The sequence below is a fragment of the Cibotium barometz genome, chromosome 55 (assembly GCF_041138505.1).
Source record: "Cibotium barometz isolate CiBa-2024 chromosome 55, ASM4113850v1, whole genome shotgun sequence".
In the NCBI taxonomy this organism is placed as follows: domain Eukaryota; kingdom Viridiplantae; phylum Streptophyta; class Polypodiopsida; order Cyatheales; family Cibotiaceae; genus Cibotium; species Cibotium barometz.
The window spans coordinates 19,421,308-19,437,052 of NC_141100.1; the positions used below are offsets into that span (position 1 = coordinate 19,421,308).

The 15,745-nt window shown below is 39.0% G+C and overlaps 1 long non-coding RNA gene across 1 annotated transcript; it reads right to left on the minus strand.

Annotated features, from left to right (window-relative positions):
* Positions 1 to 10,207: 10,207 nt before the first annotated feature.
* Positions 10,208 to 13,435, minus strand: LOC147607478 (uncharacterized). The gene is made up of 3 exons (XR_015264691.1): positions 13,195 to 13,435; positions 11,817 to 12,032; positions 10,208 to 11,100 (listed from the first exon to the last, which is right to left on the minus strand). It is a non-coding gene; the product is annotated as an uncharacterized LOC147607478 (long non-coding RNA).
* Positions 13,436 to 15,745: the final 2,310 nt, after the last annotated feature.

The window sequence follows — 15,745 nt, forward strand, 5'->3', positions numbered from 1 at the left end:
TGCGCTTATGGGAATGGTGTGGGTCGACAGTTCTTTTCCTCAAACTACACTTGTCTAGGTATGCAGTCCTTCCCTTGTATAAGTTGTTGATGTGGTTATAATCCACAATTTAGTAATTGTAGTGGGAATGTGTACAAGCCTGTTCTTTGTACACAGTCATTTTGATGTGGAGTCTTTATGTTGTTAAGCACAAACGTTGTTAATCTTCAATACTAGATTTTATCGAATAGTCTTCAAACAAACAATTTTATTGCTTTGAATGAGAGAGTGACTCTATTAGTCTCTACTAACTTTTACTTATTTGCTATAATAGCCACGCCCGTACTCATAATATAGAATTTCATAGAGGCAAAACTCATAATAAGTAAAGGCCAAATTTATTACTAACATTTGTGAAGTGGTAACAAGGGGGAAATTTGGTCGATATCATAATTTCAAATCATTCTTATTTGGATATAGTCAAATGTCATATGTCTATTTTGATACCTTCATATTATAAGGATGTGAAAAATGGAAGGAAAGATTTTCTTGTTGAATCCATGTGAGTGTCTCCATGAGTGGTATACAGTGCGATTATAAAAGTATTCTTTTTTTTTTACGTCTGATGCTTCGCATCAACTAGTTTATACAGGATCGCGCCTACACACCCACACCTCATGTCGCCGAGGTTGAACTCCAGCGGGCGCGACAACATCCCACGCTCTTTACCGCGCTGGGCCAACTCCCTTTGATGCAACTATAAAAGTATTCTAATCAATATATGTTCTATTCAAAAGAAAATTAAAGTAGCATAAGTTTGCACATGTTCACATCACAAATCTATCATATGTTGATGCGTTTGTATCATACATGACGATTGTGCTTTCCATATGTGTCAATAAAAGCATAAAAACTAAAGCTTTGAGGTGTAGCAACTTTAACCACGGTTAGCCTATGAAACCCCTCTAATGTGTATATGTAGCTCAAGGTCATATAATGCACTAAACCATACAAACAAGATGACTCATGTAATGTACTTGGAAGGTTTGACAAACCAAGTCAATGTTGTTTAATGATTCAAATGTCATGCTCGTTTTTCCACGCTTGATTTTTCTCCCTCGCTTGCTTTTTCTCCCTTGCTTGCTTTCTCTTGCTCGTTAAACAACATCACTCCAGCTACGGTAGTCTTGCGCAGCTACATTGGCTTATTGCAATTGGTCCAGCTCATGCTGTAGGAACTGACGCTCCTTGGCCTGGCAGCTAATTTCGGCATGCCTCTCCTGTCTTTTAGGCTGAAGGATCGCCTGGGCGTGCACTGTGCTATTCTTGAGCTGTTGCTCTATCAAGGCAAGCCGTTCTTGGACGATTGAATTGATATCAATGTTGCGATGGTGGTCATACACCGTCTATATTGCATGGATGCCGGCGAGGATTGCACTCCAAATTGAGTTGCGTGTGTGCCATGCGGGGGTCGCTTCATCGTTAGTTGTTGGTGGCAGGTGGATCGATCTTTCACCACACCCCTTTATGAAGCGTTTCCAAATGCTACTTCAAATAGGGCGGTGAGAGAGAGAGAGAGAGAGAGAGAGAGAGAGAGAGAGGTTGGGTTGTGAGTTGTGGACTTTGAGCGGACCTCATCTTCATAGCGGCTAGCATTTGAAATGCAAGATGAGAGGGCCAGGTTGAAGGGGAGGAGCTCTCTCACTACACACTTTTAGGAAGCATTTACAAATGCTGCTGCAAATGGGATGGTGAGAGAGAGAGATTTGGATGTTGTCTTTCTGATGAAGAAGACAAGGTACGACCCCACTTCAAGTAGCATTTGAAAATGCTACTTAAAAGCCACACCCTTTCAAGTAGCATTTCCAAATGCTACTTGAAGTGGTGTGGTGTTGTGTATCTCTCACCACCCAATTTAAGCTAGCGTTTCCAAACGCTATCTAAAATGGGGTGGTGAGAGAAAGATGAGTTGCCAGGATGGAGTCAATGAGAAGCACCAAACATCATGTGGCTTAAGGGCCATGCATGATGGCACACTCAGGGGATATGCATGACAACACCCTCAGCAAGCATGAATTGACAAGCACATAAGCATTCTTGAATCTTTAGGATACTCTCATCCACTTGTAGTCTATTACCATCCTCCATTTACAAGCTACTCTCCTTTGCGGCCACCTCTTGTGTAATGCATCTCTTCCCTTTACATAAATTTGGGTATCCTGCACATCCTTATGGTAAGGCCCACGTGGTACTATACTTCTCTTCTGATCTTGTGTTTGAAATTTTGCAGCCATTTTGTACTAATGGAATGGTGAAAACAAATGATAGTAGAGAAGAGGATGATGATAATGAGTTGATGGTATACCATACTGAGTTGTAGTATCTGGCACTTGAACGATGTCAAGGACCCATATTGTTCCTCGCTATAGACACGGATTTTACAATTGTGTTAAGCCTGAGTCGGAGCTTTTTCCTTGATTGGTTGCAAAAAATTAAGGTTGCCACCAAGTGGAACTTAAACCACCCCACGTGTACTACTTTTTTTTTTGGATCGATATTTTAGTATTTGTGGATCCATGATTTAGTTGAACACTGCCCACAACTCATCTAAGAGAAGCATGGATTTCACAAAAGGAAGAGCTTAGCACCACTACAATGATGATGCTTGCACTTCTCGCTAGTGGAACCACCTTGGACATCAATATCGTAACATATTTTTTGATACTTACAGCTATGTTTTGTCATAGTGGCACCATCAACTATTGCGAGTATCCAAATTTCTCACAAAATATTATAGGCATCTTCTCAAGTGACAAAACATAGTAGTTTGTTTTTAGGTGTATAAAGTGCATATAACACCGTGGTCTTACATTACTGAGACACTAGTACATATTTGTCTAATTGTGCTTCGGTGCCAACGGACCGTACACACCCCCATTGATAGCTATCCCCCATATCCTAACCACACTTAACTATGTATCCACTACCTCTTTGAAAGAAGCTCATGATGTTGAGGTAAGTGAAAATGAAAACATTTTGACAGGGTTTGCCTAACCTAAAAATTTGTGTGCAACTTCTTGATGTTTGGTGGTCACATCAACAAGGAGAAAACCTCGATAAGTTTGTGCCTTATATTGAGTATATAGCTTTCGAGCTCATTTCTAAAACTCAAGGTTGAAATTCACATCGCGCTTATGAGGTTTGGGACTTAGGTAGCACTGAGTTTGAAAATGACTTGTATGCCTTTTACATAGCTTAAATGGTCATGGTGCCTAGACCATGGGATTTTGATGTATCATGTGGAAGTTTTTTTCTGTGACATTTGCAGTTTATGAGTAGCATTTACCATTTACGCCATCCTATCATTCACGGTTGTCACATGATCTAAACACATGTCACCTATATTGCTTAGAGATATTCCTTCTACCTTTCTATATAAAGGAGATATTCATTATAAGATTTAAATTGCAAGTTAGCGATGATCTATCGTGGGGACCATTTGCGCTCTTCATGATGCTATAACATAGCTAGTGCAAGGCTAGTTCATTTGTAGAGTTAAACTAAGATGGAGACAGTGATTTCTATGGATTCAAGCGTATATGCATTGTACAGATGCTAGATCTAACCTTTATTAGAAAGTAATCTCTTTTCATGACTAAGCATGGACTATAATGGCTAGAGCTTTTTGGTGTACCTTGAAGACTCGCTTGAAGAGCACACCCCTAGTTTCTTGTAGTGTAGAGTTACAAGATCAAACATTAGCAAATCATGAGTCATCTAATGGTGGTTTGATGTGCCATTAAGGAGAAAAAAATGTTGATAAAATTAAAATATCCACATTTTACATGGAGCATCTGTGTCTAACACATAATTCTTCCACAATTCAAAAGATAATTGCTAGTGCCTTGACTTAACGATAGATGACATGTACTATACTGCCATTTAGAAGATATTAAATGTCTACTTTAATGTGGTTTCTTTTTTGAAAGGCCTCCTATTGAAGCTATCATTGCCTTTGACATCCACAACATGATGGATAGAAGAAGTGATCCGTTGATAATATTGTATTCCATTTAAGGAAATTCAGTAATGATTCTACAAACCTCAATGTTTTTGCTAGAATGAAGTCTTGTGTATTTTTTTCTATGTAGCTTTACTTTGAGGCTTTTCTTAATTTATGCATTTTTTTCCTCACTCATTTTATTTCTGCTCGCTTTTTATCCCTCGCTCGATTGTTGCCGCTCGTCAAATGATAGTACTCCACCTTGAAACAACATGCTAGGAAATTAAAGAAACGGGGCAATGTACCATTTGTGATTCATGCTATATATCACCTAGTGGTGCCATTAAACTCGTTACACTTGAGGGAGAAGAGATGCCCAATTGGATTAGTGGATGCAAGTTAAAGAAATATCACCTACCATTAACTCCGGAATTGTTAGCTAAAGTGGTTAAAGAAAGAAAAATGGAAGAGCAATAAAAGATTCAAGAAGCGCAAGAAGAAGCCAAGCTACGGATTCTCAAACGAAAAGAAAGGCTTCAACAGCTGCATCAACAACCACAAATAGGAATTCCACCACCTGTACGAATAAATGCTTTACAAGCTGATGAATGGCTTGGTGGAATGGATGTTTGAGTGCTTGTTCAGACACTTAATGGATCAATTACAAGAGCATTTGTGCATACAAGAGCTCGTACAAATGTAATGCGACTATCCACTACAAACAGATTTCAAATGAACCGCTGTAATCAACAAAAATGGAGTTAAAAGCAACAAATCAAGGTGTCATTTTAGAAGCATAGGATGTGCAAATGTAAATATCAACATCAATGGATGCAATTTTCCACATCAATTCCAGGTTATGCCAGACAAACGGCTCAATGAAGATATCATTCTAAGTGTACCTTGGATGCGAACATACAATGCAACAACCAACTGGACAAAAGAGACTCTTCAGTTTGTGCATGATAATCAGCAACAGGAAGTACCCTTGGCTATAACAGATCATGAATGGCTAGTACTAAATGAAAGCAATAGGCCTTCAACTTCTAAAGTCCAAACGACATATAACTTTCAAGTTTTGACATATCATGAAGGAAAGCAAAAGTGGATGCCCAAAGCCTTGTTGAAGAAAGGACAAACAACTATTTGGGTACAGAAGCCTAAATTGAATCAAAGTAAACCAATCGGACCAACACCACCAGCAAGTAGGCAATCCATACAACAACATGCTGACAAAAGAAAAGGCAAAAGGATGCAACAAGTCTGGGTACAAAAAGCCTTATTACAAACTAATAGCAAGTAAGTTTGGATACCCAAGCCAATAGTCACCAAACCTGCCCAAGCAACAATCAAACAACCTATTTGAGTACGACAAAGCTCTCAACTGTGCGGTTCAAAGAATAAAGCAGGTTTGGGTACCAAAGAATCTATTGCGGAAAGGTAGCCCATCTATTTGGGTCCCAAGGCCAATTGTCAATAGCCAGCCAAATGGGCAACCACAACAAACAAATCAACAATCACAGCAGAAGACGGTTACCAAGAGTTGGTAATGGAGACCCAAAACATGTCAAAAACCACAAAAGAATGTCAAGAAGAGCCCTTCTGAATCAAGTTACAAGTGGGTAATCAGAGCCCACAGAGATAACTTGCTTGAGAACCAAAATGATAATCAAGCAAAGAGCAGTGATATTGCAAAATTTGCTCTTTCATAAGAAGCAAGAAACCTCGACGTCGGACAACCCAGAGCTCAGTGCTCGAGACCCTCATTCTACACAGCATATTGCTTTAAATTGCATTTATTTTCAAAGCATAATAGGGCCTCATTACACTGCTTTGCATAGACACAATGTTTTATCCCATGCACGACACAAGTCCAATTCTCAAATCTTGTCCAGGAGGACTGCCAATAGGAGGGGGAGAGAATATCATGCAAGAAAGTGCAAACACCCCTAAGAAGAGAGCAAAGAGTGTAAATAGTGTTAATAATGGGATTTACGCGTGTTTTTTGTAATTTTTCTCTTTTATTTTGCTTAATAATAACTAGAAATGGCTCCATCTGGTCATTTGGTATTCCAAAAGGTGTTGCAGTAGATTATTGTGGTTAAGAATAATTTTGGCTAATTTTTGAGCCAATAATAATATTTTTTGGATTTAATTTTGGATTTTTTCTTAATAATGCTAAAAATCAATAAAATCTACCCGAAAGTTAAAAATCAGGTTCTAAAAACAAACGCCATATCAACAAAGCAAGAGCTTCGAGCATGGTCGATATGAGAATTTTTGGAACACTTCAAATTTTTGGCCAAGTCAGAATGGACAAAGTTGGCAAAGTTTTTCAAACAAAGTGGCCGTAAGTCAGAATCAACTACCGTTTGAAGCACAGGTGATGTATCAGAGCCAATGGGAAGAAAGGTAAGAAAATATGCCATGGGTAGTCGGGAAGGCCAGGCACATATAGGCCAAAGGGTTAAACTTTTAGCTCACTTGCACTAGCACACTTTAGAGAGAGTGAGAGACCTTTTGTTACACTGCGCACAGTTCAAGCTCGTACGCACGCCCAAGACCACCATTTTGCACAGGATTTGACAAGCATGTTCCCTACACTGTCTAGAAGCTTTGTATAATGCCAAAGATCGCATGCACCAGCAGTAGTGTGCACACAAATCAAAAAGACAGTTTGCAGCTCTGGAAACGGACACTTCATTGCATGAGGGACTAATAATGGTCCAAATCACACCAAAATTTCACCAAAGATACCTCTCAGTATCGCCAACATACTGGTGAAAAGAAAACCATGCACTATGAAGAGGTACATGGATCGCGATCCATGTACCTCCACATAAGCTGCACACAGAAGGGCACATGCAAACAATGTCAAGCTTTAGGAATAAAATGATGTGATTTTCATGCCAAAAAATCCTAAGCTCAAGCTACCAAGACCAATTTGGTTCATGGTCAAGCCAGAAATGATGCCAATGACTTGACAAGGTGACAAATTTCAAAATGGTAAACTCCACTAGCATCTATACACCTAGGGCTACCTACTGACCAAATTTGGTGTCAAAAGGCCCAGGTACATGGATCGTGATCCATGTACCTCCAAAGACTTGTACTCAGGAATGACCTTCTTACCCAAGAAAATATTCAAAGTTTTCACCAGATATAAAATCAGTCATCTAGAATGCTGGAAATGCTATCAACAAGGGGAAACTTAGGCCAAATGTAAATCTGCAAAGCCTAGTGACTTCTCAGAATACAAGGGAACACAGTGTCCAAATCTGGTGTGAAAATGACCAGGTACATGGATCGCGATCCATGTACCCTGGCTCAGTCAGGTGTACCCAGCTTGTAAGATGGTTGATACTCATCAGTTAAGCAATCCTATGCTTCAGCCAGGCTCCAAAATCATGGCTAGAGTCACAGGTGTCAATTTCAGTCAAAGAGCAAGTGTCGGGAAGTCTGATGAAAATCCCTAGCTTCAAAAGCACTAACTTTAACACTAACTTGTTTCACATTTGCCATAAACCTCACATGGAAGGAAAGCAGTGCCAAAGAAGTCAGTAGAGTTCCTACATTGCTAGAAGATTATGCAAGGATCAAAAGAGCTCAAAAATCTTCAAGAAATATGGGACAGATTACAAGCTAGAAACTCCAAAAGTTGTCATCAAAAACAGGATATGGACAGAAAAACGCAAGTGTTGTACCAAAACAATAAATTAGGACTAACTTGTGTTGTATTAGTCCAAATTCAATTCAAACTTCACTATTAGGTTTAGATTAGTGTCTAGAATCAAGCATACAATTTTGACTCAAAAATGTAGAAAATGATGGATCACAATCCATGTACCTCCACATACTGATACAATCTGACCCCACAGCCAGCTAGACGGCCGCATGTATATGCTATACCCAAATTTTGGTACCATTTGAACATCAAAAACCCCAACAAATCACAATATGTATTTGGAAATCTGTTTTAGAAATTTTCAAAATCTGGCTTTGTGACCAATCCAGTGATCCAAATTCAAAATGATCACATATGTGGTATCTCCATAGCATAAGGAATCAAATTGTATCATCAAATGTTCAAAATGTCCAGGAACATGGATCGTGATCCATGTACCTCAAGCCCAAAATTCACTGCCAGTTTCCACACTTGACCCTAGGACTAGTTTAGACTTAGTGGTGAAGTTTGGTTGAATTTGGACTTAATATGCTCAAGTTATGTTCAATTTTTGTTTATGACAAAATATGGTTATCTATGGCCAAAATGGATTTCAGTCGTCAACATAAACATGTTTTCTGGTCATTGATCATGTCCTTATTTTTGCCAAAGCAGGGTGCCTTGAAAAAAGACAGTCAAGGACATTCAGGAGTGGCAAGCCGCTCCTTATGAAGCTACGGACCTCACAACACATGAAACTGCACACATCAGTGAAGAAGAGTTCCAGAAACTACCAGCAAATATTTTTGTGGCCAAATTCCAAGACAAAGGCAGCAATGTGGTCCGAACCACATTATTTTTGCAGGAAGTTTGGAATCTCCATCAAAGACCAGAAGTGCAAGAGGCAGCCAAGATAGTGCAGTTGGAAAGATTCTTCAAACTACAACCATGGGGAACCGACATTCAAAGAGCACACGAACTCATGTCCACAATTCAGTATGATGGAACAGCTAGGCTGACAGACAAAGATCGATCCCAAGTGGAGGTAAAAGTATCAAGTGACCTCATCTCAAAGGCTGACAGACAAAGATCGATCCCAAGTGGAGGTAAAAGTATCAAGTGACCTCATCTCAAAGGCTTTACATATTCCAAGAGGCAACCATAGCTTGTTACAGAGAACGAACCCACTTGACAATGATAAAGCATTTGTCAAAGAAAAAGGCTAGGACTTTACATTTAAAGATATGCTTTACTCAGAAACGGAGTTGCCGCTCCGACTAATCTCTCAGCATTTCATCAGGTGAAAATGGTCAAAGGGCTTGCTCCACCCCCAATTACAAAAAGATCTACAAGAGGGCCTGACCCAAAAGAGCAATCTTCAGAGACCAGTGAGGAGAAAGAATCAGAGGAAGTACCCTCTGAATATGTTGAGTCAGATGAAGAGGAAGCGGATCCCAAAGGCAAAAAGAAAGCGGAGAGCAATATCCCTAAAACTCCAACTCAATAGGGATACGAAGCAGCGGCACAGAGAGCGGAATTGCGAACAAAAAGACGACAAGAGGGTGCTGCAAGGGAGATTGAAGTGGAATCTGATGAAGAAGAAGAAGAAGAGGGTGAAGGTTTGGTGACCAGAATTCAAAAGCTCCGGGAAGAGAAGCTAAGGAAGCTTCAAGAAGAACGGGATTTAGCAAGAGAACAACAAGAGAAACTCCGAGAGGAACTAAAGAGAGCGGAGTTGAAGCGTAAAGTCAATCAAAGAGAAGAAGCCGCAAAGAAACAAAGGATGGAAGAGGAAGAGGAATTTTTTGACAATCCAATCCATTCTCCAAAGCCAGTGGACAAGCAAGAATAAGTGTTGATAGACAATCCTCCAGCCACCGAGCTACCCAAGCAAACTGAAACTGAGGAGAGAAGGGAGGAGGTTAGCAAGAAAAAGGAGTCAGACATTGCAAAAAAACAACCAAAAGTTGTTCCAAAAGTGCATAAAGTTAATGTTGATGCTCTAAGGCAACCCACCACAACACCTACAACTCAGGAGACAGTTCAAGAACAAGTGAAAGAGGTGGAGAAGGACAGAGAAGATGAGCATCCTCAAACCATTACTCAAGAGGACAACCAAGAAGAAAAAGAAAAGGAAGATTTGCAAAAGGAGCCTGAAAGGGTTGTGGAACCAGAACAACACAAAGAGCCATCAAAACAAGAGGTAGGACCCATCAAAAGTTCATGAAACTACACAAGCTACAGGCACCAAAGAAATTGTCCAACACCAACAAACATGAGAAGATGTGGAGGAAGTCCACAGAATGATCTTGGAAAAAGAACTTAAGGATATTGAAGATTTTGATGTTGAGGCTGAAATGGATTGACTAAAACATAAATTCCGCATCCATCAGCATGTGCTCAAGGTCAAAGAAGTGGAAATTAAAAATTATTAGCAGTCTCTTGAGAGAAAAGCTCAAAGGGAGGAGGATTACCTAAAGCAAATTTCAGCTTTGGAAGCCCAGAATCCGAAAGTCTAGTCATAGAGAAAGCTGAACTGCAAATGTTGGAGGTTTGTGCTGATAAAGGCCAAAGATGTGAATTGAAAAACAAAGTGGGACTGAAACCCCGTAAAGGGTGCATGAAACTTCCATTCAATTTATGGTTTTAGAAAAAAAGACCTAACACACGTTCTCTTTAGGTCTCTCACCTGCTTTTGTGCATTTTGCACTGATGAGGATTGGGATCAATCCGCAAATCTTAAGCATACTGGACCATGGCAGCTGAAGAAGCTCATACCAATGACTGCAAAGCAACCCAACAAAGAGTCTGCACCAAAACAAAGATGCATTCCATGCAATGCAGTGTTGGGTGATCTTGTGGAGGTTGGCGACAATTTCACAGTCCGCGCAGAAGAAGGGAATGCAGAGAATGTACCATACTATGTGATAATGTGCAACAAGTCGAAGCATAAATTGACCGCTCCATTACAAGATGGCTGGGGTAATCGTTTTGCTATTGGGGAGGAAGTTATCAGTGGTGTATACTATCAAAAGATCCCATCAAGGAAAGTGAGTTATGCTCTCCTGCAAGATGTACCCAAAGCCATTGTCCCGTCTTCAAGTGTGATACAAATCAAGTTTCCAATGCCTCATGCTGCATATAAAGTGAAGGGACACAAAGCTGTTTTTTGTGTTCCACCATAAGAAGATGCAAGAATAATTGAAAAGTTGAGAATGTAGCTACTAAAATTTGTACCGCTGAAGCAAATTATCTGGAATGTGGAACTAGCAATTTTATTTTACCTATTTGTACTATATGAGTTGTAGTATTCCCAATCATCCTTTCACAATAGCTACGCCAAGTGTCCTCTTGGCTGTCGAATTGATCACATGTATTGTCAAATTCTCAAGTCAAATACATAGACTACACACACTATGATAAGTCCTATGTACAACTGCTTGACACTTAGAACCTGCATGTCACACCATGTAGAGTACAACATAAGACATTGTCACTTTACCTCTTTTCCAAATTGCACCTTTGAACCAAAATGAGATGTCTAAATGAGATCTACAATGCATTTTTGCATTACTACTTTATAGTTCAGTACTAAACACTACTATACGGATATTATGAGTACTATTAGAGAACTATATAACATGCTAAACTAGGATACCATAAGTACTATGCTAAAACAGGTCCACCATGCACTATAGCAATAGTATTCAATACAACAGTAATACTATAGAGTACTAGGTTGCACACTAATTTAGGCCTCTAAGAGCACTATGGTAAACAAGGTCCTATTGTACTAAATGTGGTATATATGGTACTGCCAGTAATTATACTTCAAGAATCCAAGGTCCTATTGTACTAAATGTAGTATATATGGTACTGCCAGCAATTATACTTCAAGAATCCAAGGTCCTATTGTACTAAATGTGTTATATATTGAACTGCTACTAGTTACACTTCAACAATTAGGTGCACTGTACTATTATCACTGGTATATGGCCTTCCAAAATTGTGACCGTGTATTCATGTTCTAAGTGTAGTACTCATAAGACAGATAGTGTAGACATTAATACACAAGAGTAGATCATACCTAATAAGTAGCTTGAGTAACTAATTTTCAATTATTATGGAATTGATGAAAAATGGAATGCAAGGTGTCATTAGTGAATTTACCTGGATGTTGCTACATGTGGTATTTGTAGATGGCCTTGGAAACCCATTGCAAAAATCCAACTGCTTGGGATTTCTTTTTCCTCACACATGGGCTCATGACAACAACTGCTCTCTCGAAATGCAAATGCAACGCAAAACATATGGCACGAGTGAAGACAGGGTCCAACGACAAGATTGAGTGTTGAAATGTCAAAGCCCAAACCACCGTATGAACATCTACAAAAGCAAGTATAGAAATTGAAAAGAAGACCTTGCAAAGCATCTGAGATAAGGAAAAAGGCAAAAAAATGTAGCCTTATCTCCTAACTTCCACTATGATAGCTTGTACTGTGACTGGGTGCTCAACAGGTGCAAGTCAAAGAGAATGGACTCTTGTTTGAACTATCTCCTCTACGAAGATAGACAGTTTGCTATGACATGACATGTACAATTCCTTTTCAGACTCCAATGAAAGGTGCATTTACTGGCGTTTCCTATATACTTGTTCTGCTACTCAAACTGCTTCGAGGTCCTCGATGTTCTCTTTTTTTTGTTCTTGCAAACGATTGAAAACCCTGCACCCCTCCTCACCTGGCTGAATTTCACTTAAAGTTTCTTCAATCTTCAAGAGTTTCTTTTCAATGTGTGTCTTGGAGTCCATGTACTCATGTAAAGAGAGCTCTGCCTCCTCTCCTCAGCCATTTTCTAGGATAGCAAATCAGCGGCTATGGAGAGACTCTCCTCATGTTGGGTCCTCCATTTCTGAATGATGGCCACCTCCTCTTTAAGCAGCTGTTGAGATGCATACGCCATCAAAGGTTTTGGTTTAACCTCCATTTTGGAGTCAATGGATGGTGACACAATATGATGAGCAGCTCTCTTATTCCTGTTCTCAGAAAAGTCACTCCAATCCACCATCTCCCCATGCTTGAAAGCAGCAAATGCACAAGCCAAGGTTGCTCCCACCTCATTGTTGATCATTGATTTGACCTGATAAATCTCCCTGTAGAGTTTTATGAACTCCTCTTTTCACTCCTCTCTTAGCCCCTTAATGTGGTACCCTCGGCGACTCACCTTGTCAACACACCCCCATGTTTTTGCCAACCATTGACAAAGCTTTTGAACAGGATTCAGGCTTCATCTTCAAAAAATAAGAGAACTTCTTTTTGACAGCTAAATCTAGTGAAGAAAGACTTTTAGTTCCCTGATGTGGTGAACTTAAACTTTTACTGCCCTTAGGACTCATCCTGCTTTTTGTGCCCTTTGGAGACATTATGCTGCATAAGAGAATTAAGTACACACACACAAACACACATTAACAATGGTGCATGCAACATAGCTTGTACACACTTAAATACATAGAATGCATCCAATGGTGCATATAGGCTTCAAAGCTTACCTTTCAAAAACGCAGGGCTGAAGCTGTCCACGTAGTGTGTCCAAGCAGAGTTAGCAATGTCCAGCTGTCTGTGGAGATTGAGGTTGAGGTTTTCGAGGAGATTGCCCTATGCATGGATAGCTCAACAAGTAAGAGGGAAAGTTTGAAATGGCTTGGTGGAAAAGAGAGAGAGAGACAGAGAGAGCGCGCAAGGGACAGAGAGAGAGAGAGAGAGAGAGAGCGCGCAGGTCAAGTACATTAGTTGCATGGTTATCCAAATTAAAAATGAGTGGTTGATAGCTCAAATCTTTTTCATTATGAAATGAATAGACATACAAAGTAGGGTTTAGTACTAACAATGGCCAATAGTATGTACACCCTAATGTACCCACACCTCTACCATAAACACCTTTTCACTGTACATAGGCGTGTGCATTAGGGACTTTACTCATATCTTCTATATTTTAAAAAAAAACTCTTTGTTAGCTACTTACCCGGCTAGGTGAACCAAAATAAATAAATAAAATTAATATGGTTCATTTTGTGTAAATATTTTATTTTATATAAGGGCTTAAATATAAGGTCTTTATTTTTCTATTTATGTAAATACTTCATTAGGTGTGTGTATTACTAGACCTAAGTGTGTCTCTAATCTATATTTTGCCGTTTGTAATATTTTTGGATCGTCACCGTATATATACTTCAACTTCACCATGCATAGATAAAACCCTATGCCCTCACATTTCTACCCACACCTTGTGGTGGAAAGCCAAAAAAACAATTTCTACTACGATACTATTCGTAAGTTTGGGAATTTTTCAATTCCCATTTTTGAATACTTAACATATGGGACTTGGAAAACACGCCTATAAGTTTTTGAAAACCATATCATGTGACCTATCGTTGGAAAGCACTTGGAAAATGTGATCTAGTGAGCTATAGAGCGCTCAAATTAGAGTAACGGTGTTTAGCTTATGATTAATCCAAAGATTTGACCATGTGTCTCAAACTTGTGAAAAATTTCCATATTTCTATATATGGTGTAGTACTAATAAGTCACTTTTTTCCTAGATAATTTCGTCTTTTTTTCTCTTTTCTATCCTAATAATAAAAATGAGGGCTCTCTCTCCTTTGATATTTCCTAATTTCATATTTTCATTTACTGTAGATTTTTTTGTATATTTTATTTTCCTATCATGATGATCATATGCTATTATTTAGATGCCATGACTAGCCATAGTACTAGCTTGTTTTTTCTCATCATGTAAATATTTTACAAATATGAAAAAACCTTCTCCATGCAAGTGTCCACATAAACTTGAGTCCCTTAAGTCATGCTATGATGTATGGGGGGCTCACTCTTGGAGCTATCAAGGAATTCAACCAAAGAGGATCCACACAAAGACCTTGAAAATACAAAAAATACAAGTTTTTGCTGAATTTTTTGCATCCACTTCCACTCCAAATCTGGATAGGTCATCAACATAAAAAAGGTAAATCATGATGTTAAAAATATGCTCAAATTGTTTGAAATTTTTTGGAGCTCATGGCGTGGAGATATGAATTTTCTTTTGTACCCCAGTCTGTCCACTTTTTTACAAGGTATACCTAGTTTCCTCTCACCCTTCACACATTCCACACACACACTTACTCATTCCTCTCTCACTCCATCAAACCTTCAAACTCCATGTCCTCTCTCACCCTCTTCACCCTTGTCCTCTCCTCTTATATCTATTGCTCTCATATCTACTCTACACTCACACACCATCTCCATTTCTCTCCCTACCACTCCCAAGTTACCAATTCATCTTCTCAATTTTCAAAATGCATAAAAATTCGGCATGTATGCATCATGTTAACCTCTGTAAATATGGGTTTTTCATCCATAAAAACCCCCACGTTCATCACTTCAATCAACCTTTGTGGCGTAAAGAAGAATGCAAGAAGGAGACCAGCGTGAATTTGAAGATCTGCACACATGGGTGAGTCCAAGCTTCTTCAAGGTTTCAATCACACAAAGGATATTCCCAACTCTTTTACCCCTCTCACTTCACCCTCTCAACCCTTGGCACCCATATGTACATTGTAATACTAACCTTTTATAGTGATTACTAAGCACTAACTACTAACATTGTGTAAATAAGCACCCATATGTACATTGTAATACTAACCTTTTATAGTGATTACTAAGCACTAACCACTAACATTGTGTAAATAAGCACCCACTCTACTACTTTTGGAGTAGGCATTACCACAAAGTTGTTTACCAACCCTCTACATAACACTCTTCTTTCACCTTCAATAATTAGCTCCATGTGACTCAAGGGATAAGAAGAGGTATTTTTAAAAAAAATCATAATCTATGATTTTTCATAATAAAATTGATTAGGTATAATTAATTGATATAATAAAATTGATTAGACATAATCTATGATTTTTTATAATAAAATTGATTAGGCATAATCCTAATTAGAGCTTCTCAAACCTATAAATGGAGCCCCTCCCTTCCTTGTAAAATAGCATTGCACACATTATACACCACTCCCAACTCTAATTGTGTAAGGAGATAGTG